This window comes from Idiotropiscis lumnitzeri, chromosome 11 (assembly GCF_059441095.1).
Source record: "Idiotropiscis lumnitzeri isolate Australia: NSW breed Sydney's pygmy pipehorse chromosome 11, RoL_Ilum_1.0, whole genome shotgun sequence".
Lineage (NCBI taxonomy): Eukaryota > Metazoa > Chordata > Actinopteri > Syngnathiformes > Syngnathidae > Idiotropiscis > Idiotropiscis lumnitzeri.
Genome location: NC_142401.1, coordinates 1,736,159 through 1,760,465, shown reverse-complemented (window position 1 = coordinate 1,760,465; position 24,307 = coordinate 1,736,159). Strand labels below are relative to the sequence as shown.

General features: G+C 43.3%; 1 protein-coding gene across 2 annotated transcripts in view; it reads right to left on the bottom strand.

The window, feature by feature from the left end:
* The window catches only part of cdh22 (cadherin 22), a 169,236-nt gene that overhangs the window by 123,052 nt on the left and 21,877 nt on the right, over positions 1-24,307 (bottom strand). The window contains exon 2 of one of the 2 annotated variants that reach the window (XM_088308827.1): positions 6,267-6,462. The gene's annotated coding sequence lies outside the window, so the exon portion shown is untranslated. Of the gene's footprint in view, positions 1-2,934; positions 3,108-6,266; positions 6,463-24,307 lie in introns of those variants that run through there. The other variant, XM_088308828.1, reaches the window with a different exon arrangement.

The following is a 24,307-nucleotide window of genomic DNA, read 5'->3' as shown; positions in this document are numbered from 1 at the left end:
ACACTAATATCATAATCACCTTCTTCTCACCTTCCTTTAATCCCTTCATTTCAATCTCTTGCACACGGAAAATCCCTTTACACTGACTGCCGCTAAATGTGTGTCATTTCCATCTTAACGCAACAATATGTCAAAATTGGACTGTCAAATTTGCTTTGCAGACTCGCAGATTTTTAGGAGATCATTCCCTCTGGGTTTGTCTCAATGGTGAGTCGTGCACCACGTATAAGTGCCGCAACGTGAAAAGCGGCACGACTGAAAGAGAAGCCGTGTAAATCACAGCAAGGGGAAGAGGCAGAGAAGGTCCGCTATCAAGCTACGGAGAGCAGTTATATTTGGAAATCTCATAGAACAGACAGAAAACTTGCCTTTGGTTTTCGTTATTATGTGGTTTGGTTCGATACGTTGGTGGTGTCAAAAGATACAAACACACACACACACAATATACATGATACATAACGAAAAAGTTTAATTGTACTGTAGCCCAATTTTTTTCAGAATTTCTCTATATTGCAAATATTCACATATTACGGTTGGATCCGGAACATATCCCCCCCCCCACGATGGTTAGTTTGGTGACCAAGCTTGACAGTATCGGACCCAGCACGGCGGAAAAGTTCGTTTGGGACGAGCATCGACACGACGCCAGCATTCCCTGGTTGTGTGCGAGGGTTTGCAAATGCACTGCCGCAAATCATTTTCCTCGCCAGGAATTAATGAATGGATGAATTAGTGTTGGCTGGCATCTGACCGTGGAAGTGTCACTTTCACTTTCCACGTCTTGTTGTGAGTTCATTGTTACATATTCATACAAAATCAGCTACGGACTAAATTATTCATGAATGAAATACTAATGCGCAATTAAAAACGATGTGTCCTCTATGTTGCACAATGTCAGAGAATTATTCAAATCGGTCAGTAGAATTTCACTGCTGGGCCTTTGGAAGGTCGTGCCGTGTTAGTTAGTTAGTTAGTTAGTTAGTTAGTTAGTTAGTTAGTTAGGCAGCATTTTCTACGTGTGGTACATGGTCACATCACCAAACAACAATGCGTTGACGACTAGCGTGCCGCTGGACCCTGACTGTTGCTCGAAAGGGGCTCTGGATGTTAGTCCAGCCTAGCTAAACATGTGAAAATGCAGTGCAGGATAATTATTATAGTATGTCCGGTAAGATATGTTTAATTTCACACTTGACAAGCTGACAAGCACTCCAGAAAGTCATCTTTTTGCATACAGGTCATTAAATAGTCCATTTTCCATAATATGTCGCCTTGAAATTAGATTTAATATCCACACAAGAAAAAAATATATAATCCTGACTGTTGCTTCAAGAAAAGTGTTGACCGGCCCCACCTTGGCAGCCGTCACGCCTTTCCGAGATGGCAGCCATGCAGAAACGCAGCGCACGGCAACATGAGCTCTCCGGCAAAGTTTTACCTCCTCCCGGGAGGATGAGGAGAATCTTTGAACCGTGATGTCCGGGTGAACAAGTGGCTGTTTACAAAGCAGTTGGTCTTCCATGGCCAGCGCGGAGAGGTCGAAAAGCAAGCCGCGTGCAGCCGACCAAGTAGCCGAGGCCGAATATGGGAGCTCATCCCCAGAGAAGGAACGCTTGCTGCCTTCAGGAAATGTACATTCGCATAAGTGCAGACAAAGGAAATAAAGAAGAACGGCGCGCTAAATGACTTGCAGCCGCAATCGATAAGATCAATTATGCTCTGCTGAGTATTTCGTCAAAAGCGCCTATCCATGTGATTAAAATCATTCAAATACGATTCGGTTCGTCTCCATACAGGAATCCTTTGCACCCGACAGAACTCCAGAATTTCGTTCGGTCACATCACAGGTGCTAATTTTGTCATAACCGTCGCTACACTGACTTTCTCTGCACAGGAAATGATCAACTTGGTGAAGTTCCAAAGCCACTTTCAAGTGACTGCTAGCGTCTGGTCACTACACGTCTCCCAATTTTGCAGAAACAACCACACCGAACCCCACACGCAAAAGTTCTGATTTATGTCGACAATAAGATAGCTTACGTTTATTTATGCCAGCAACGTATTGTGACAAGCAGATGACAGAAGGTACAATTAATGTGTGCATCCACCTGTTGTCATCCATACCAAAAAATAATAATCATCTGATGAGATTAGCATTTTCTCGGGATATCTTCAGTAATTTGTGACATTTTTGGGCAAAAGCATCAAATAAGGTTGAAAATAAACCAGCAAATTCTCATACAAGCGTTCAAATCTCTTTTGAAGGAACAGCAAAACATTGTCGAAGAAAAATCAGCTCGTTTGTCTCGACGCGCTCCTTTCAACGAAACGGCCCTTAAAAGATTGAATCGCCGACTCAAAGTGTGCAATCAGATTGCACCCGTTGTGAACTCGGCGCTGAGGTCGCAAACCCGACATGAGCGAGCGCTTAGCAACAGATTCCGCCGCATCACACGCAGGACAGATGGACTCAACAGCTGTCACATCCTTGTCGCTACCGCGTCTTGTTGTTCTCTTTTTTTTGTTGTTGTTGTTGGCATACAGTCGTTGAGATTATAAAACAGCGTCACTAACATGCTTGACAACTGCCCACCAGGGTAAATTTAAAGCTGCTTTGGAATTGCAAAAGTGTCACGATGTCGTTGTCGTGAAATCAAAGCGTGATGGCGGTGTCGGCGGCGAATACAAGACATCTGGTGAGAAATTGCTCAATGGCATTTAAGAGGTTTGAAGCTTCTAAATGTGCAGATGTAACGTACTGTGTGTAGTGTATAACTGATGGAGCAGCATCAACTACATCTACGTTACTTAAAAAAATAGTTTGTTTTTCTAGCTAAAATCGTAATTTAGGATGTAACCATGTGACGGAGTGGCCCCGTCCGCTGCCTCCAACCTAACACGCGCGCGCAGATACACGCACACGCGCGTACGTACCATAAAGCCGTTTTCCGTAGAGATCGCCAACTTTGTCTGTGCTCATGGAGTTTGTCGGTCAAACCAACTTTTTCTTTCCATAGTCCTCGTGGTCCACAAACATTTCCCCAGTATCCGCCTCTCATTCATAACACGCCACTGTCAAACCGAGCGCCGTGGTCACTTCCGGGTGTTGTCGCTTCATGCGCGGGACGTCTGTGGGTGACGTCATGGCGAAGTACCGGGTTTCAAGTTAAGTATGTTTTTGTTGTTTTGGGCAGCGAATGGTATATACGGAGCATTATTTTGGACTGATATATTCAATAAAATTGGAAGAACTCTACACCCTTCGGCTTGGCCATGGTCTTACTTAAGATCCGTTTTTGAACTCGTCACAAACTATTTTAATCAATGAATCATTGGCATTCATGGCAACCGCGTTGGTGAGCGCAACAAATTTGCAGAGTTGATTTTATATGTTTAATTTGAGGAACGATACAAGAAACATTTATGTAAACTTGTATTATTTTCTTTGTTGAATTGCAGCACTCAAAAAAGTCTAAATAAAAGTTTTTTTTGAAAAGTAAATTTTTTAAGTGGAATGTGAGCTCAAGAAAAATGTCTGGATCCAGAGGATATTTTCTTTTTTTGTGCAGCCACTTGAGAAAAAAACCGAAGTAAATTCAAATCACTGTTTTCTTCCCAGTGTAGATTCCGTTTTGCATACTTCTTAGTTGGCATCTTCATTCGGCTGTTTCTCAGTCCATCTCTTTGAGCTTTGTTTTCTGCTATTCCTCTCTTCAATTTGCTTCTTTTCAATTCCTCCATACTCCTCATAATTTTTATTCGTTACATTTTATGTGAGCGTGACTAGCCTCGAGGAGTCCTGCGATTGCCTCATATCTAGTCCAGCCCGCCTCTCTGACCCCAAATTCCACCAGGGGAGCGACTCCAGCTCACCCATGACCCGAATGAGGACACGCGCTATCGCAAAACGGATGTATGCACTTGATCCTCCGATTCTATGCCAGCTGCGTTCATACAGCGCAGCGCAAGACTCAAGAATCACTTGCCGTTTGACTCTTGGAATCAATGGCAGCGCAGCAACTGTGGCGATGTGGGCGGCCCCCGGCTGTCCATCTTCTGCCACCCCTCACAAATGATTCCATTCCAGGGCTGCGGAGTTAATCGGGCTGATGCAGTGGGAGCCCCGAGGGAGGCTGTTGGGGGGGGGCTAATGAAGCGACTGAGGGCTGACCATCCCCGACCGCCAACAAGCCATGTGAAGACTGCATTTGAGTACTCGAAGCTCCCCCGAACGTGAACCGGCCAAGCGCCAGCCCGCCGGATCAATTAGCAGGCTTAAGGTGGGGGTGGAGGGGACTTGTGGGGTCCCATCTGGTTTAACGCTGACGTTGTCATATTTATTGTCACGTCACTGTCATCTATCGTGGCTATGTCTTGCTCCGCCCCCTCCCACCACCACCTCTCCTTTAACCCAGCATTGATGTTGCAGCTTGGTAAACGGTAATCAATGTCTTCACAACTGTGCGCTGCTTTAAATGATTTTTTTTTTTCACTCCCGCCCTCCGTTTCTCTCACAGGAGAGACACGTCTGGCTGTATTACCAGCGAGGACATAAATCTGTCGACTTGCTGCGCACAGACTCACAAAGTATATTGAATTCAACTTGTGGACGAGTCGTCGTATCGTTGAATATTTTCATAAGTGCAATGGAAAAATGAGATCCTTGCTATGCGTGTCTTTGATTTGTGGGCAAGTGTGACAAATGCCGGCCTCGAAATTGGCAAGGATCTTACAGGATTTTTTTTTTTTTTGCAACATGAATTACAATGGGCCGTTTCTGCCAACCGGGTTACGGCTCAGTGCCCCTCCCCCGCTTATATATATAATGTACGCACCGCTTAAAAAACGATTCGTGATCTGAAAGTAGGCTTTTATGGAGACATTTACAAGAATGTCAGAAAAATGCCTCATCGATAAGAGCACAAAGTTGGCAGTCTATCCGATCATAAACCTGACAATGCATTGTTACGATAGCAAGAGTTCCACACGATGCTAACTTTTGCTCTTATGTCAGATGCAATCATGCTATAGTTTGTTTCCTCATCCCATTCAGAGTGACCTTCGATATTGAGTAGAAAATCCCACAAAACACTCGAAGATCTTAGCTGGATTTAGGCATGGAACAGCAGCCACTAACATACATATGATGTTTTCAAAATGACATTTGAACATAAAACTATCATATTACTATTATACTTCAGTGTGTGTTTGCCGAGGCTAACTTGCGAAGTAACCAACACACCAAGGTTCAATAAAAGGTCACGAACGTCCACCGCTGAGGTCCCGCCTTTTTTGACGGATTCCCATACCTAATAGGAGAGTTAGAGCTATCGATTGGCTCCAAATGGCTCACTTTTTTTTTCAACCTGAACAGCACTTAGCTCATCTTAAGTAGAGAGTGCGCACACACACACACACACACACGCACACACCCACACGCACACGTGCGCACACGATAATCAAAAGTGCACGTATGACCCCTTCAACATTGCTTACATCCCACTCCACTGGAATACTTGAACATTTGTAACCTCTGCCAAGGTCAAAAGTCATAACCATCAATAGAAGCGAGTCACCCACTGGAATGAGGATGAGGAGCCGTCATCCAGCATCCAGAGATGAACACAACAAACCGGAGCAAGTCCATGCAAAATGTGGAAATCCAAAGAGAAGCCGCCACGACTGCAGCCAAAACACTTGCCATGCTAATGAAACATGACATTAGATGCGCATTAACTTGCAACACGTGACTCATTTTGGTTGCTAATGTGCGCACAGCATGCAGCGCAGCAACGTGACGGCTTTGCTTTGCAATTCATTTTCCGCAAGGGCGATTTTTCATCAAACGGCAGCCAGTTGCACGCTAATGCGCGGACTTTTCCAGTCTGTCGCCATTTGTTGCGCGTCTTTTTGGCTGCTGGAGAAAGAAGAGGAGCGCTCGGTGGCGAGCGTCCAAGTTGCCCGAGCAAAACGCATCCCGTTTGGCGCATCAAGTGGCTGCAACGCACACCGGATCTCCGCGCGGTGCTTGAGGCTTGCTGAAGCTTTGCGCAGCCTTTCAAGTGCAAGCCTGAGAGTTGTGTAGCCGGGCATGTATTCTTATCATCCTTTCCAGCAAGACTCACTTTGCGACATCGCAAAGCACACAAGCTGCAGTTCAATCCGAGTGGCAACAAGTTACGAACATGTTCCACGCGCCATCCTCACGCAAACGCGCACACTATGTCGTCTTTACGCACACACGCTACCCAAAGTGTTTTGCTTACCTTTGAGTCCGACACGGAACGAGAATGTGTGGTCCCCAATTCTGCGAGGAGGCGGCAAATGTGTACGATATCCCGTGTGCCGGTGGTCTTCAAAGACCCCCGCGCGCGTCCTCTCCTGTCTTTGCATCCACGCCGCGCGTCTGGCGCAGGACGAGGCAAGCCGCTGTCGGCGCAGCCAGATTATACAGAGAAGCCCCTGGTGGTGATGGAGGGAAGGTACAAAACAGGGGAGAGAGCGAGAGAGAGAGAGAGAAATTATATATTTAATTTTTTTTAACATCACCAATATGCGTGCAGTGTCACACAGCAGTGTCTCCCACCCTTTTTTCCAGCCAAGCCACCCATTTTATAATACAAAAATGCTACAGCACATCTACCATTTTTATTTAAATAATGGAGGAAAAGCACCCCCAAAATAATGATGCTCTCCAATGTTCATACAATTTAAGGCCAGTTCAATTCAAGACTATGTAATTGAATTTGAAATTAAATTCAAGACTGACTTGAATTGGCAACAAGTGGATACTCAGACTCGTTGTGCCTTCTGCCATCTAATGGAAGTAAATTGAATTACACTGCCTGTCAAGATAAATTGCTGGCATCGAAAGAAGAACAAAGATAGATTTGTATCGTAATCATCCATCCATCCATTATCTGATCTGCGTCTCCTCACACTGGAGCCAATCCCAGCTGTCTTCGGGCAGTAGGGGTGGGGACACCCTGAACTGGTTGCCAGCCAATCGCAGGGCACACAAAGACGAACAACCATCCGCGCTCACACTCATGTCCAATCAACCTGCCATGCATGTTTTTGGAATGTGGGAGGAAACGGGAGTACCCAGAGAAAACCCACGCAGGCAAGGGGCGAACATGCAAACGCCACACAGGAAGAACGGAGCCGGAATCGAACCCTGCACCTCTGAACTGTGAGGCGGACTTGCTAACCAGTCGCCCACCGGTCCTTTTTGTAATCAATCGAGACATGTTGTCGTTTATATTTTTTAGTTAAAACGTAAATCCTCGAGTCAGCCACCTCGGCCATGTTTGTAAGTGACACGGATGTGCGCGGCGAATTCCACAATGGCGCTTCAGCAACACATGTATGAGCAAACTGGACCGTACTTTATTGAAGCTTTTCACATGATTCTTTTTTTTCCTTTGAGAGTGGGAGAAGGTGAGAGTGCCAGGTGCACCTGCTGCTTTGAAGTGGATCCCCTGCTATTCAGAGAGTGTGTGTGTGTGTGGGGGGGGGGGGGGGACAATGTGTTGGAAGGTGAGAAGGCCGATTAGTTTGTGCAGCGCCATCACAAGCATCTCTCTGATGCTTCATTCAGAGGGTTGAAAGCGGTAAAATAAAAAATAAAATAAATAAATAAATAAAGTGTTGTAGCAATAGAAATTTCAAAGCGGCATTTTGTGTACATCCATCAATCCATTTTCAATACCGCTTATCCAGTTCAAGGTTGCTTGGTGCAAATTCATTTGGAACGCGACATCAACTGACCAACAGCTCGTAAAATGAAAAACTTGGAACTTGAGGTACTCATAAATGAAGTTACCGCTGTACATTTGTCTGAGTCTGAAAATGTCTTTTTAAGCAAAGCCGTTCCGATTACTTTCGAGAATGCCCGCCGCAAAGCGGCTTTCACTCACCAGATACATTGGCTAACAACAAAAGTGAGCCGAAGGAGAACGCCAAAATACGCAGAATCACGTCAAGGCCCATATCATCCATCCGTCCATTATCCAAGCTGCTTCATCAGAATCTTTTTATTTGTACTTGTACTCCTTCCTAATGTCTTTAGGAATACTTTTTGATCTCTGTCCCATGCACTTTAAGTCAACACGACGCGACACAGAGCGGCGAGGACGCAAGTGTCACAACGTGCTGTAATTGCAGCATAACGACGGCGGCAGGTTTGTGCCCTGGTGCCCGCAATCGCTAAGCGCAGCCCGTCCCGGCAAGTACGGACCATAAAAAAAAATAAAAAAAGCCCATCTTAAATCAGCAACGAGGACGTCTCATTTGCAAACAGCCACGCGTTAACATCAGACGCTAAATCAGACACGCAGGCAACGGCAAGATGATGCGGGAGCGGAGCCGCAGACAGCTCCTGACTAGCGGCAAAATTCTTCCCGATGATCAACGGGAAAGACAGAAAACGTGATTGGTTGGTCCTCAAAATGACAATTTCCTTTGCGCGTAGAGCAAGGTTCAGCGTGAACCCGAAAATCATCAAGTCATATCGACTTGATGATTTGCGCAACATTCGCAAGATGTAATTGAAGTCGATTGCACAGAAAAGTGCTCATTGAGGCAGAAGATGATTCAGAAGGAAAACTGCGCCTCATTTTGTACTTTCCTATTGAGAAAAATAAAATGGGATCATTTCCTCAAGGAAATCAAATTTGAACTAAAAAATATTCCACTTTAATTGGCCAAAATGCACCTCATCAACCACACTGGAAAAAAAATTAAGAAAAAAAATTAAATCCAGAAAAACAATACAGAAAATAAACAAAATAAAACAATATTTATAATGATTTTCTTAAAATAAAGTTCACATAGGAAGGCCGAAGCTTGGGATCAAACTTTGAACGTCTGATCTGAACGGCGAGCGTGCGAACCAGTCGCTGGAGGGAAAATAATCCCATCACAAAAATGGAACAGCGGAAAAAAAAAATGCTTAAACTCACAAGAGAAATTCTCCTAACATAAGATTTTTAAAAAAAAATAAATAAAATAAGACTTATCATTCAACATTTTTATTTTGCAAAGGCACAGACTTCAGCAACGGTCCATTTATGTAAGAACCAAATTGTGGATCCAAAATGGATCAAATGATCATTTAAAAGTTTTTTAAAGCAACTAAAACTGAATGTCCACACGTTGGAAAGTGAAACAACTGATTTGTTAACTAAACATGCGAAATCTAAATTAAGAGCGAAACTACAGTTTTGTCCAATTGTTTTTATTTTTTATTGATTTTATTAATAGATTATGCAAATATTAAAATATGAAATTGGATTTGTGAAACCTCACTTCAGGTCCTTTGATGGTTGGGCAGTCGTCTTAAAATGTTGAAAATGTTTCTTTTAAGACTCGCAGTATTTAAAACGAACTTTTAACACTCAATGTCAAATAAGATCATTACCGTCAAAAGTATGTTTAATCAATCGCAATGATCTTGTCTGACAGTTTTATTTTAGGCAAAAATAAGTTCATTTAGGTTCAGTTTAAGAAATTCTACCTCACTTAAGAGTCCTCTTTTGGGAGTGTAGGTTGTTGGAGCCAAGTATGCACAGTTGCTTTTTGATGATTTTTTTTTTTTTCATTCGGCACAAGTGAAGTTTCAAGAACATTCAACAATGTTTGCAAATATCCAAGTGACATTTCTTTTCAGGGGTCAACATTGCAAAAATGACCCAGCAAGCGTTTTTATTTATTAAAACCAAAATTCATTAAAAAGTCTCAAGAAACAAAACTGAAGAGAAAGTCGACCGTTTTGGTTTGAAGCAGTAATTTGGGGCAAATGTCTTGCCTTGGACTTCGAAGGACATCTGCTGACAAAATGAGCTTGAATGGGATGCAAATATTTCTGACAGATGAAGAATCATTTAAAAATATATTTTTGCCGCTTTTTAGGGGAGACCAGCAGAAATTCAGCAAGAAAACCAATCCCACTTTTTGGATATGCCGAGAGTCCCGTCGCCTGGAGCTGGATCACAGTCTCCCAGCAGGGGATGCAAAGTGCCGCAACTTGATAATCTCCACTGATGCGACGGTTTCTTCTTTCAAGGCGCTTGCGATCTCCTTCAAAGACGAGCTGTCGGTTGAAACTACGCGCAGACTCGCTGCCACCGCACATCTATTCATACATTACAAGATCCTGGATCGAAAACTGTGTCTGGTCTCTTAGCGAGAGGAGATCAGAGGATCGTGTGAAGCGGTAGAGGAAAAAAAAACAAGAAAAAAACATGGCATAACATAAATGAGAGATCTGAAGCAAAAGTTCCCTCATTGGATTTAATGTCATTTGGTCAAACTTTGCAAATTTAATGTTACGACGCGCTACATGAATGCGTTTCAGCACCATTCGGAGATCTCATTTGTAGGCCAATGAGGAGAAGGATGGAAGGATGGACGGTTAAAAAATATCAAAAGGACAGTATTGGATTCAAAATAGTCACTGCATCACTAGCAGTCTACCTTCGCGCAACGCGCATGACAGTTCTTTTTGGTGAAGTGAATCATTACAATCAGTTCGTTCAAAAGAATCGTTCAAAAGATTCATTGACCGAATCGTTCGCGCCCCATGAGCTCCCCCTCCACAATACGCCCTCTTCCTCCGAGCACGGATAGAGTGAGTTTAAAAAAAAAAAAAAAACTTGTCGTAGTTATTGGAAATATATATATATATATATATATATATATTTATGAATTTTAAATATTTAATATATAATTTAATATAAATTTTAAAAAAATTGCAAGCAACTGGTCGATCGCAATCGACGCCGTGATATAGATGCCGATATATTTTAAGCTGATATATGGTCTACTTTGAAAATGGATCTGAATCCAGTGCATTTTGTTTCACGCAACCACTTGATGAATTAAAATTCAGTAAATCCAACCAAAACCTTTTTCGGTTCATCACTAATCACCAATGGATCCGATTTGTCCTCGGCAGTCAATCCATCAACACGCGTATGCTTCTCGTCCCTCTAATGCATCTCTCTTGAGAACACGCCGTCACGCTAATGCACTCTTTCTCTTCCAGTCTCACTGGTTAGCGCAAATCTTTTATTGATCTTCCTAAAAAGGTTTTTGAGGCCCTGCATGGCCTCCCTGTTAGTCTCAGGGTTGATTTGAAGTATTTTTTCAGCCATTTCGAAAGCCCCTTCATTGTCTGTGTTCCTCTTATCTAGCGCTGTTACTTTATCATATCAACGCTTGCACGCTCTCGGCTCCTTGGGTACTTTGAGAAAAAAATTTGAGTGGTCTTGACTCCTCGGCCTCACTGGGGGCAGGACGGGCACTGCGCAGCTTTGGGCAGCCAAGACAAATTTGAACAAAAATTGCGTCTTGTCATCTGTTGTGTGGAGCAGATTTTATTTTTTTTTTTAAAACAATGGTTTGGTTGATAGCTAGACAGCACCCCCTCCTCCCCCCCCCCAACACAAAAGGGTGTTCGCCCACAGTTACTCTGCTTCTTTAGCAACAGATGACGAGTTAGTTAAAATCATGGATGGTTAGATTAAAGATGCTCGACGGAACAGGTTTTGAGCGACTTGATGTGGTGCAGCCGCGTAAAACGAAAGTTTTGTTTGGCTTTGTTTTGCTGCATATTTGTAAGCTCACTATTCAATAGCACAAGGTCAGAGCTTTTGGGATTCAATGTGCAAAATGTTGCCGCGTCGGACCGAACAGAAGAAGGGCGCATCCAGCACATCAGCTTGACCCTGAATGATCGTTTTCTATTCAGTCATTTCAATAGGATCAGCCAACGCTCGAAAACTGCAATGACAATTTATTTCAGTGTGTGCAAGAATGTGGGGAAAGTAGGCAACCGATTGAGTGAGATGCGCATCCACTTTGGAGCCGTTCATCCCCGCCCCCGCCCTCTTCAAATAATGGTGCAGCCGCTGAGAATGACCCCATTTGACCTCACACTCGATGTCATGCGGCCAGATTGGACGCAAGGTCACAAAGAAAGCGGGATTGACAAGCTCGCTCGGCGCTCTCCATCTTGACGCACCTCAGACGGCAATCAGTCATTCCCAAGTTTGCTGCGGCGCCTCGCTCTGACACAAGCGGGCAAACCGTGATGGATTGACTGAAGGGGAGATGGAGCGCTTTTTATTAAAAATAATGCACCGCACTGACTCAACCCATATACTGCAGACATGTCAGAAGCGACACGTCGGCGACGCTTGGGACTTTGCTCCTCGTGCGTGGCTGTAATTACGTTCAATGCAGTCCAATTCCGACAAGCATGCTGATCCAACGACTTGCGGCTTTTTGACTCACGTTTGTTTTTCGAGATTCAACAACATAGGCAGGATAAAGAGCGAGATGATTTACACGGGAAAGTACGCGGGGGAAAATCGTAGGGAGACATTTTGTAGATGCAGAACTGGACCACATGCATGTGGAGCATATATATATATATATATATATATATATATATATATATATATATATATATATATATATATATAATACAAATACAATAAATAATAATAAAAAATAATAAATAAATAAATAACGCAAAATAGTATCGCTCTGGTTTACAGACACTGATGAGAGTGTAAAAGTATTAATTATCAATAATTATTACACTCTATTGGTGTATTTATAGCCCTCCTATCCTAACACCTTACCCTATTCTCCTTGATTAGAGGGTGACAAGGTTGTAGATTTTTAGTCCCATCCCATCCTACTCCCTCAGAGAAAAAAAAAAAACATACCATCCCGTCGGCGGCCATAATGGAAAAAAAAAAAAAAAAGATTCAAAAAAATCCTGTTCTTTCCCATCCTAGTGAAAATGACTCCTAAACTCTTCCAATTCTGTGGTGAAAAGTAAAGTTGACTCCCATTCCGCGGGGATCCCGCGAGAGTCCCGTGACCAGCAGGATTCATGATACACTTCCATTAGCCCATAAACTTTTGACGTGTAGAATTTGACAAAGTCACATTCATGGGAATTATTACAACAAACTTCAGTAGGTGTGAAACCTTCAGGAAGATCAAATACTTGCGTGCCGTACCATATTACATTTCTACCTTTGAGAATGTATCTGAAGCTTAATGCCCCTCAGGTAGTGGCCAGATCTTATCATGGAAATATAAAAAAGTCGCATAAAATGTCATTATACAAACGGAGCCATTATCTTTTTTTTTTGCATTGAAATCACATAAAGTGATGGCGAGGCGCTTTTCACATCTCACCAGCGACGCGTCATGCTTCAGTATTATCCGGCAATTACAGACATGGCTCACCTCTATTGGCTTTGCTGTTAACTGTAATTCTCTCAGCGTCGTGATTAATTTGATTTTCGCAGGCTTTGAGCGAGCCTCGGCTCTATAACGCCTTTAAAAAAAGAAAATGGTCTTCAAAGGAAGCAAAGTGATGCCAGTGGCCTCTTTTTTTTTTTTCGTCCCCCCCCCCCCTCAGTACGAAACTCATGTCCAACAAAACAATAATCACTTGACAAGCACTTTAGCCCAAATAGAAGGCCATGTGCAAGTATTCCTCATTGCAAGTGTGGCTGTTAGCGTATGCAAATGACATACGGCATCATTGTAAAGCAAGTGTGTTATTCGAATTGTTTGTAGCCCCATTAAGAGCCCCTCTGGAAAAGTGGCATGTTATGGCATTAATGTTGATGGAGGTGATTCACAATCTGCTGACTGGGCGAGATGGAGGAGAGATCAATAGAGAATGCATGCAGTGGAAGTAAATGCAGTCATTAAATCTGGCTCCTTTAGATGTCGAGGACCAAGCGCAACAACCATGGCATCCAAACATTGTCATCAGCGGTGGGAAAGAAACGCCAGTGCAATACTCAACTTTGTTTGGAGACATTTTTAGACCAACGAGGAAGTTGCATCATCATAATACGTATCGATTTATATAACCAGGGTTATTTGAGTTTTGGAATTTTTATTTTATTTTATTTTTTAAATGAATTTTCAGGGCGGTTTTGTTAGTTATTAGTTTTATTCCCCCAAAACACTTAGTTTTAGTTTTAGTATGAGATTTCTTTTTAAAAAAGAAAATGAAAAATTTGACACAAGTTGAAGATTCTTTAAAAAAAGACCATGGTCAAGTATTGGCAGTGACAATTCAACAAAAATATTATTTCAAAACATTTTGATAATTCAGGCAACTTTGAATCACAATAAGGTGCACACCACTTGTAAAGTTCGCATTTCTAGATTCATTTTATAAGGTCCTTAAATAAAAGAGTTAAATCAGTACTTATAGCCCAGTATTTTTCCCCACCCACAAGTATCTATTCGGAATGTGTCATTTTGCCACCTCGGCTGGTTTTTCGGAATGATTTTTGCATGACTCGGCAGCGGTGGCTCAGTCAAGCTGCACATATAAGTGCTCCCTCTTCCGTCGTCGGCAAGAGCGTGGCATTGCATTCTTATCAACTCCCCGTCCTCAACGCCGAGAAATTGGAATCAGTGGAGAAAGCGTGAGGAGACTGAATCGCGCAGATCGCAGTAGCAGCCTCTACAACCCAAGCCAAGTATTCTTGGGGCCACCACCACATTAAAAACCGTAAAGCTGATAAATAAATAAATAACTGAGAATGGGTTGAAAAAAGAAACCAATAACTCACTGGAGCTACATTTGACTTTTACAAAATCTCTGCGTCCCTTTAAAAGTGAAAAGATACTTCTCAACTGTAGGGGGAGACAGAGAGCAAAAAAAAGCCCAATAAATCGTTCTTAAATCCACAAGTAACTCTTTGCAGTTGGTGGATGCGGCTTATTTGAAATTTGAAATCTTTTCAAAGGCAGATATTTTATACAACTTAATGGTCACTTGCAGCACACACTGCGTGTGCCAGAATGAGATCACAGGGAGGTTTTTTTTTTCATGTTCTTTCACATCTCTTGTGTTTGATTAGGACTTTCTCAAGTCTTGAGGGCTGCGGCGGCCACATAAAGACGATCTTGATCAATCGCAGAAATTCTCTCCACTTCACCCTCACGCATCATACTGTAATGACTACTCCACACAAAGATTAATGTGCCGCAAAAAAAAAAAACGGGCTTTTAGCCAATGCGCTCATGTATTTGGATTCTCTCTCACACGCTATAACAAACGGCGCAATGCAAAAACAGCGAGTCGTCATTAAAGCTGGACGGATTTCAGCCGACGCAACAAAAAAAAAAAGTGATGAAAATTCAGCAGCTCGTCAGCCTACAAGCATTATTAATTCCCCCTCAGCCACACTCGTATTCTTAAAGAAAATGAATTCTGCTGACTGATTTGCTTTTGTAATAGCCTAATAGTATGCCACGGCCACGCTCGCCCGGCTGGAACGGGGAGAGGCGAAACTATCGATTGAGGGCCCGCCCGTCACTCGCTGGCCAAAGATGGATTTGAATGCGTTATCATAGTTGATCACTTTCTCACGAACTTTGCGATGATTGCAACCGTGACAAGCCAATCCTTACAGCCGACCAGCAACAGACTAATATTTGAAAGATCAAGCCGAGAACATTGTCATTACAGCTTTCAATGCGATGTTCATTTTTTTGCTCTATTTCAAGGATCTGGTGGGCGACCGGCGAGCACGTCCGCCTCACAGTGCAGCCTCCAGCTTTGGCTTTCCTGTGTGGTGTTTCCATGTTCTCCCCTTGCCTATGTGGCTTTTCTCCGGGTAATCCGGTTTCTTCGCACATTCCAACGACATGCATGGTAGGTTGATTTGGCCCACGGTGTGAGCGTGTTCGTTAGTGATGGGGAAATAAAGCTTCAAATTTGCTTCATGAAGCAGTTGTTGTATTTTTGGATTCCACTAGATGGCACTGTTGGTTTAAGAATTGGCAAGTCGGCGTGCTTTCTGAGAATCTTGAACAAAGAGTGCCTTTTAGAGGAGTGAAAAAATGTGAAGCTTCATTTGCTCATCACGATTGTTCGTCTTTGTGAGCGTGGCAATTGGCTGGCAACCCGCCTCCTGCCCGACGGCTACGATAGGCTCCGGCACGCCCGCGATTCCCGCGAGAAAAAAGTGCCTTAGATCATAAATGGATGGATTATCACTCCGAACATCGATTTACTTATCTTAATAAAATGAAATAAAGCAGACGCACCACCTACAAGATGTTTTGTAAGAGGTAAGACGATAAAGCGCATGGTTGTATGAAACATTTCTGAAAAGTGGGGCGGAAAACTTTTGAACTTTGTTTATCGTGATTTGATCTAAATAACAGAAAACAATAGAATTCCTTCATCACCAATTTGTTTTTTTTAACCATTTTGTTACAATGCAGCCCCAAATTGAAACCATTTATTGATCCGAATTTTATTTGACGGATCTTTTTGAAATGAAATGAAAAATTGATACAAAGTTCCACATTTTGACGTGTGTACGTTTTTGATGGCAACACAATTTTGTTGGCGCTCTTCTTCCTCTTTGATTTAATCCATTTCAAATGTTCACTTTGGTCACTTTTTCATGTCGTTTTTTTTCTTGTGAACGACCCATTTCAGATAAATAATTTATTTTTGTGGAATAAAACCGCTCAGACGAATGGAGGGATAAGGGCATGAAAGCCTGTTGTCCTTTTGTGTTGAACTATGAGTGTGACATTTCACCGCTCTGCACTTTGTCGCCGCAACATGAGGCCTGCATGCTCGATGGCGAGGAATTTCACGACAAGATGGAGAGGGCAACTTAATAGCCAGCGCTACTGCTTTGTCATTCACCCACCCGGCCCAGTCTTAGAATCGGCGCCGTAATTATATATCAGGTGAATAAATACAACACGACGACTATTGTACTCTTGAATGTCAAATGACAATTACTTCCTCAAGAGGAGGGAAAACAGGGGAGGCATTGTTGTTAAGTTGAATGCATGACATTCCCCCTTGCTGCATGTCAGACCAGACATGAGCCGTATAAGCACGCACGAATCTTCCCGTCACTGCAGCAACAAACAGCCAAAAGGCGGCTGACGAGATCATCACTCACTTGTCGCACGCAAATATGCCGAGGTAGCAAAAGTACTCACACCATGCCAGGGGTGCCCAAGTCCGGTCCTCGAGAGCCCCGACACAGCCTGTTTTAGATCACTATCAGACGGGATAGGTGCTCTCAAGGACTGGACTCGGGCACTCTTGCTGTAGGCTGCATAGTGAAAAGAAAATGAAGATGATTCATGAACCAGTTGTTGAGTTGAGCCCTCACCAGTAGAGGGCGCTCTCTGTTCAACATCGGGCTGACAGCACTTCTTCAAGCGATTATTTTAAACAAGCGCTCCTCAAACCTGATCCTCAAGGACCGGACTTTGGCACCCATGCTGTCGGCAACTGAGTGATGGGGAAATGAAGCTTCAAGATGATTCACGAACCAGTTGTTGAGTTGAGCCCTCAACAGTAGACGACATTTGGTCCCAGTAAACAGAGTAAAATTTGGGAGTAAAATATTCAGCATAGAATTCTCTGAATAAATCTTATTCTGAATGTTGCTGAAGTGAAACAAAGATGCCTACAAAAAGTACATTTACTTTGAGCCTCTGCAAATATTCTGGATGTAACACAGTAACGCATTATTTACGCGGGTTCATGTCTGGGCTGCTCTTCTGAAGGAAGACCGTTGCACTTGAGAACAGAAGGATAACGATGATGTTTATGAAAGGACACAAAAATCAATAACCGGATGCAAATAAAGCACTCGCAAAAAAAGCTGCAGTGGGAGAAAAAAAAAAAAAAAGAAAAAGCTGACAAAGCAGCTGGGGGGGTTCACAAGACGTGACCGAGAATTAAATCCCAAAACAAGAGCCAAGTGGCCGATTGGCTGGCGATGCAACAGGAGCGAGTGCTTGAGTCTTGTTTGATGAAAAATTGTATTCCTATTTATTATTATTAATAATAGAAATGTATTTCAGGCGTCTGACATGTGTGATCTCCAGGAAGACCTCATCATGCGGAATGGAAAGTATCAGGAAAGGAAATTGAGTGACTTGCTTTGCAAAATGTCAAGAGTCCAATGCAAGTTTTTATTCATGAATGCAATTTTTGAGTATTTTGGCCAGATTATTTTTCTTTTTTTGCAATGAAGAAGCCAGTAATAAGGAAAAAAATGAAACAGAGCCAGAAAAAAGATGAACAAGATAATTTTGCCGCGCTGGTGTTTCCCAGAGTTCATCATCTGGCGTGAATCTCGAGGCGAGACGCATCCCTTTGATTTGGTATTTTGAGCACTTTGCAAGTCCTGCGCATGTATGACATTCTCACGCATACTAAAAAGTTTGTTTACTCCCCAAACGCGCGTCGGAGCTCCCTCAGCTCAAATATTTTGACTGCGAGTCTCCAACACGTTGCTTTTGAAGCGGACTAATTGCTTTTCATTTGAATTTCCACCGCCGATACGTGTCTCGGCTCGTCTCCGAGCGCATGCATCCCGCATGATCAGTATTCCCCGTCTACCGAGCCATATGAAAGTGTCCCTCTTTTTCTGTTCTCGTTTAATGCGCCGATCTGCAGTGTACCCTGTAGGCAGCCATTAATGAGAAAGTCTTATTAAACCTTAATGGCGGGATGGATGCCAATAAGAGTCGGGCTCAGCCAATCATCGGCACAGAGAATCGCTAATTCACGTGGTGTGGAAGGGGGGGGGGGGGGAGTAGAACCGAAACGCGCCCACCCCCCACTCTGACCTCCAACAGAAGCAATTCCTTCATGACCTTCCATCTGAAGACTGACTTGGGGGTGGGGGGGAAAGGGTACGTTTGGAACAAATGGCGTGCGGTCGAGACAATGTCGTTAAGTTCACCTTCACATATTTGACCGACATACGAGGATGGACGATAAAAGTCACAAACATGACTTCAATATGTCAGAGTTGACAAAATGATGTGAGAAAAGAAGAAGTGAAAGGTGGAGGGCGTGGTTGAAACACAATAACGCACAAGACTTCTTTAAGCCACGATTAGCTTCACTGTTTTTTTTTTTGTTTTTTTTAACTTTACGTCCGTTTGCTGTCTGAGGACAATCGACAAGTCTGACGTGGACAAAAAGATTTTTATTTGACAAGACGATGAACAGAATGAAGCAACAAACTCGACCGCTCCACGACGTCACGAACCTGGCTAGCCTCTGGCTAGCCTTGCTAGCTGCTACGTGCTATGTGAGGGCTTGCTTGACGTTACAAAAGTGCAAGATTCCATTTCAACTTTAAAGCTTAGAAATGATGCAAGTGGATTCCTCAGAGCTTTGAATGGTCTTGAAGCGAAACATTTTCAAGAGTAGTTGGCGGCCGATCTTTTTTTTTTTTTTTTTTCGGGTTGGGCCAGAAGGCCGCACCGCCCAGCTCTGTCAAAATGTGAGCCAGGCATGCTAACCAATAATCCAGTTTGCTGCCATTTCTCTTGATACGGAAAGAAATATTTTCGTATTTTTGAGAAGCAAGCAAGCAAGAGTTTGGCGAGCATCTGCTGTCTGACAATTTCGCGAGGGGGGGGGGGGGGGTACCTTATGGCAGAAGCACAGACCATGATTCATTTGTGACCTTTCTATGCGTCTCAGATCAAAACAAATGAACACCGAGGCGGAGAGAGAGAGGAAGAAAAAAAACAATGCCACGTTAAATTTGGCTATGTCGCTCGCGGTGTGTTTAAAAGAACACACGCAGCATTTGAAATCGACGTGGACAACATTCCAGATTACCGGCGCTTCATCATCAACATCACCGTCACGCTGTTATTGTGCGGTGTTCTTCTCTGATTTGAGTCGGTATCGCCAGAAAGAAATGAATCGGAATAAAGATGAATGAAGCGGTGCATCCGATGGTTCGTGAACTGCAATGGAGGACTTGAAATATTTGCTTAATGTATTAAAAATGAAAAAGGTGACATTGGCATCAGGCTCCGTCGTCACATTTCCGACGCGATCTCTTTGATGGTGCCATTTCCAATTTATTCGTTCATATTCCATGCTGTTGTACAGTAGCAAATTTGGAACGCGGCGGCTTGTCTGGTTGTCTTTTGGCGAGCAAAGATGAGGGGGTGCGCTGCTTACGGCATCCTGGTTTTGAACGGAGGGAACGCAACACCGGAGCAATTCGACGCATATTCAGTGACTGGCACAAAAATAAATACATTTGGCGAGGACTTCTCAGAGCGGCAAATTGGAAGCGCCAGATATCGTCCCCCCTCCAAACGAGCCATCGCATGCTTAAGGTGTTCGTTATAAAAGCTCGGGAGAAATGTTTCAATAACTGTCAGAAGGTCAGACGGGTTCAGCCTCGTTCACGATTTCACAAGCTCACAAAAGAAGATGTCCTTGGACCAACGGCATCTTCGCTTCCGGGCAAGATGAAGGTTCAAAGCAATAAACGTGAACTTTTTTTTTTCCATTTTTGAAAAATGCTGCACTCGCGTTCTTTGCTCCCAACATAGTTGGCAACCTCAAGATTATTATTTTTTTTTTTTTTTAAATCAGCACCCAAATGGTGCAAGCGCTTTGGTGCGACATTCGGAACATGAGCAACACCAGGAGATGGAGTCACTAAAAAAATAAGGAGGGGAAAAGGGGCGTGGTCATCTCTCAACTAGAGGTTGTGGGTTCGATTGTGAGCATGTCCAAGTAAGTATCCCTGAACTGATGCTCCAATCGCGTCGATGGTTTAACTTTTTGAGGATTTTTATTCGCAGGGAGACGATTTGCCGTGAACATTTTGTCGGCGATCAGGAGGCTCGCCGCACATTAAAGGCATCTGCGAAGGCCGAGAAAGCGAGATTGTGTAGGATGTCGGGGCATTGACCCACTCGCTGTTACAAGAAGGAAAGCCGAGGGACTATTAAGCCGTAACGTGGTGGGTTAAATGTTAGTGGAATGATAAGATCTGCCGGCCCCGGGAATTGGAAGTTTTAATGTGAAACGGGCGCCTTGCTTCAACCTGGACGTCGCCTTTGTGCTTCGCACCGAATGGGTCACATTACAAGCCACAATGACGAATGGCAAGGATGCCTTCATCAGAAGCGCAAAGTGCAAAGCATCCAGGAAGGCTTTCGAAGATGGGAGGTCAGGAAAAAAAAAAAAAAGAAATGGGAGCTTTCAGGAACCAATGAGGCCAGGCTGTTGTCTCGTGCAAAAGCACTGCTCTTTTATCTAGGTCTCAATTATTCAAGAAGAAAGCACCCCCCCCCCTCGCCCCCCCCGAGAAGACAGCAGATATTGGACTCTACATTACCTTCCGACGAGGGAATATCAGGACTGTGGTACATTCCACCTGAGAGCCCGTTGCGGGACCCGGCGCCGGCTGCACCCCTAACGACATCATCCATTTCTCGGGGCCTCTTGGAACACCATCATGGTGATTTACAATTTATTCACATCTGCTTGTTGTGTCCAATTCCTTCGCAGCCCCTTCAGAGCGGCGTGATCTACTTTGTCTGAGCAAGCATCGACGCGCTACACAGCGTATTGGAACAGCATCTAAGGCTATGTCCATATGTGCACAGCTATTTTTACAGATTTTCACACACACACACACACACACACCCTCCCCTTTCCTGCAGCACAAGAAATCTCTTGTCACACCAGTTGTGCTTTAAATATTAGCACTATGCGTACAGCATGAAAGCAAACGGTTGGTCACCAAGGAGCCATCGTAGGAAACCAGAAGAAAGTCATTCCTGAGGAGACGAGTCAAAGTACAATCTCTCCAATATGACCACATTGTTGTTCCATATTTTTCCAATTAATTGGGCAACACCAAGACAGAGCTTTATTCATTTGATTCCATGCAAAGTGTGCTCCACAAGGTCACCACCGGGGGCACTATTGGTAGACATGATCTTGTGCTTGCTTGCACCACGGACAGGAATAGCCCGGATGCTGGCTCATCGACTTAAGGCAAATCTTGTTTAAAAAAAAAAAAATGAAGTTTATAAAGTTAAAAGTAAATCACTGCCATCGGAGTGAAACCTCCTACATAACAAATTTGGCCAAGGTCATGGATTTTTTTGTTGTCATTTCCCACATAGGTATTTAATTAATTAATTTAAATTATTTATTTATGTAAATATTTATTGACTCATTCATGCATTTTGTTGATAAAAGTCTTGAAAACGTCGTGCTCTCTTTGACAAAGCGATGTTTATGGCTGAAAAACCGACCGGTGTTTTTGGATGCAAAGATGCAAGGATTCCCGTCAGGTGCCGGTCAAATTTCTCTTAGAGCAAAACAATAATGTGAGGATCAAACTTGATTCCTTTAAGTGGTCAAAAGATTTCAGACAACGTCAGACTAGAATGACCATGGAGGCATTGATGGCAATTCTAGAAGTAAAATGACGTGATTTTTTTTTTTTTTTTTTCCATCATGTCGAGAAAGGGGCACCAACTTTGGTCCTCGAGGTGGGCGCCTGTTTTAGGTGTCTCCACCCTCCAGCACATCTGATTCAAAGAATCACGATCATTATTAGGCTGGAGACTTTAAGAACAGCATTTGGTGACCTTCTGGTGAACTTTTCTGTCCAAAACCTCCGAATTCGAAGCACTCAACAGTAAATGCTCTCACATTTCTGTAGTGTGCGATCCCACGTTCGTGCGATCCATTCATAAAAAAACACACGGAGCGACTGGATGATGGAATGAAGCAAAGGTAAGTCACAAAAAGTATTATGGAATGTAAAAGCATAATATAAAGCAATATTTATGGCCGTCTTCCATAAACAGATACATAGCACATCAGGAAGTGAAACAAACCGTCGACGTAAATTCAAATCGCAGCAGATGGCCAATTTCCTGAGACACTTCTCCTGTAGGCAATTTCAATATACTGGACGCTAAATCATATTATATGAGCTCTGGCTTCTGGAGGGATTATATAGATCATGTTGTTGGTGCCAGCTGTTTGAGTCACCTTGATTGACCTTTCCTGCACGCTCGACAACTCGCCAACATTCTTCAGAAATTTCATCCGCCGCCCCTAACGCACGCGACGCACATTCCGCATACGTTCGGTTGGCGGGCCCGCAGACATCGTCGGGTTCATCTCGCCCGAATGCAGCGCGCTCGGAAGAAGGATGAGCGAGGGGTGACTAACAGTGGGAAACAATCAATTGAAATGTTCCCGTTGACGGAATTGCCGCTGAGAACGCCGTTGCCTGGAGTGCACGTACAGCGGGATGGCCTCCATGTATGGATTTCTTATTATTATGGATGGTTAAGGTGCCGTCCACTTAATAGCGAGCAGAATGCTCATTTCATGTCTCCCTTCCAACTTTCTCACACTCACAGTCGCAGCGACGGACAATTTGGATTGTCCAATCAATTTACCATGCATGTTATTCCTAATTCTTCCTTAAAAAGTGAAGATAATTTACATCATAGCGCCCCCTGCATGACCAAAGAGGTAGGCCGGGGGAAGATCCACCAAGCTGACAAGTCAAGTCACTCCGCTGTGTGATATTAAAACACGATCACGTTATATCGCCAAAAGAAGCACAACTGCATTGACGGGCAGTGGAGGGGGCGGAGTCAGCCGTGGCTCATTTGCATAGGACAGGACCGCCCCTCAAAATGAAAAACGGTCCGTCCATTTTCAGCCAGGGAGAATTTTTTTCATCGTTCACGAAAAGCATGACCGAAATATTTCTCGTGGGAAGTGTTTTAAATTGTGAAAAAGTTTACAAAAATACGTTTCAGCAGGAATAAGTTCCCAATTGAGCGTTCCCGACACATCCTTTGCCAAACAAAGACATAAATGTAAATCAAGCAAAACATTCAACCGCTAAACTTTTTTTTTCTGTTGAGAAACAGGAAGTCACAAAAACTCACACTTGCGACTTGGACCAAACATTTCAACAGGTTGAGCAGATCTCGAACATCTGGTTTATTTTTTTTTAAGTACCTGAAAATAGTGAATTAATTGCTGAAAAAGTGATTTAAAAAAAGAAAAGCTGTTTGAGCCTTTGCATAATCATACAAAATTATTTTGAGTCCTTGTCAGAATAATTAGATTTTTTTTATGTTCCAAGAACGTCTGAAGTCCATCGCATGCATCAAATCGAGGCCACTCTCGCATCATTTCAGCTTACTTCAAAGAGCACAAAATCCAAGAAGCCTTTTTTTTTTCTTTACCTTTTGGCCAAAGGTTACGCTTGCGATGCTTCCCCTCGCTATCTCGCCATCATTGAGCTTCTTCCAACTTAAAATATTGTTTTAGTCCAAAGAATCTTTTTTTTTTTTTTTTTTTTTTACAGTGCTGCTAAGATAATATTTTAATTGCATTTTACTTTTTGCACGGTTGTATTTTATCACTGAAAATCTTTTGATTTTTCTCCTT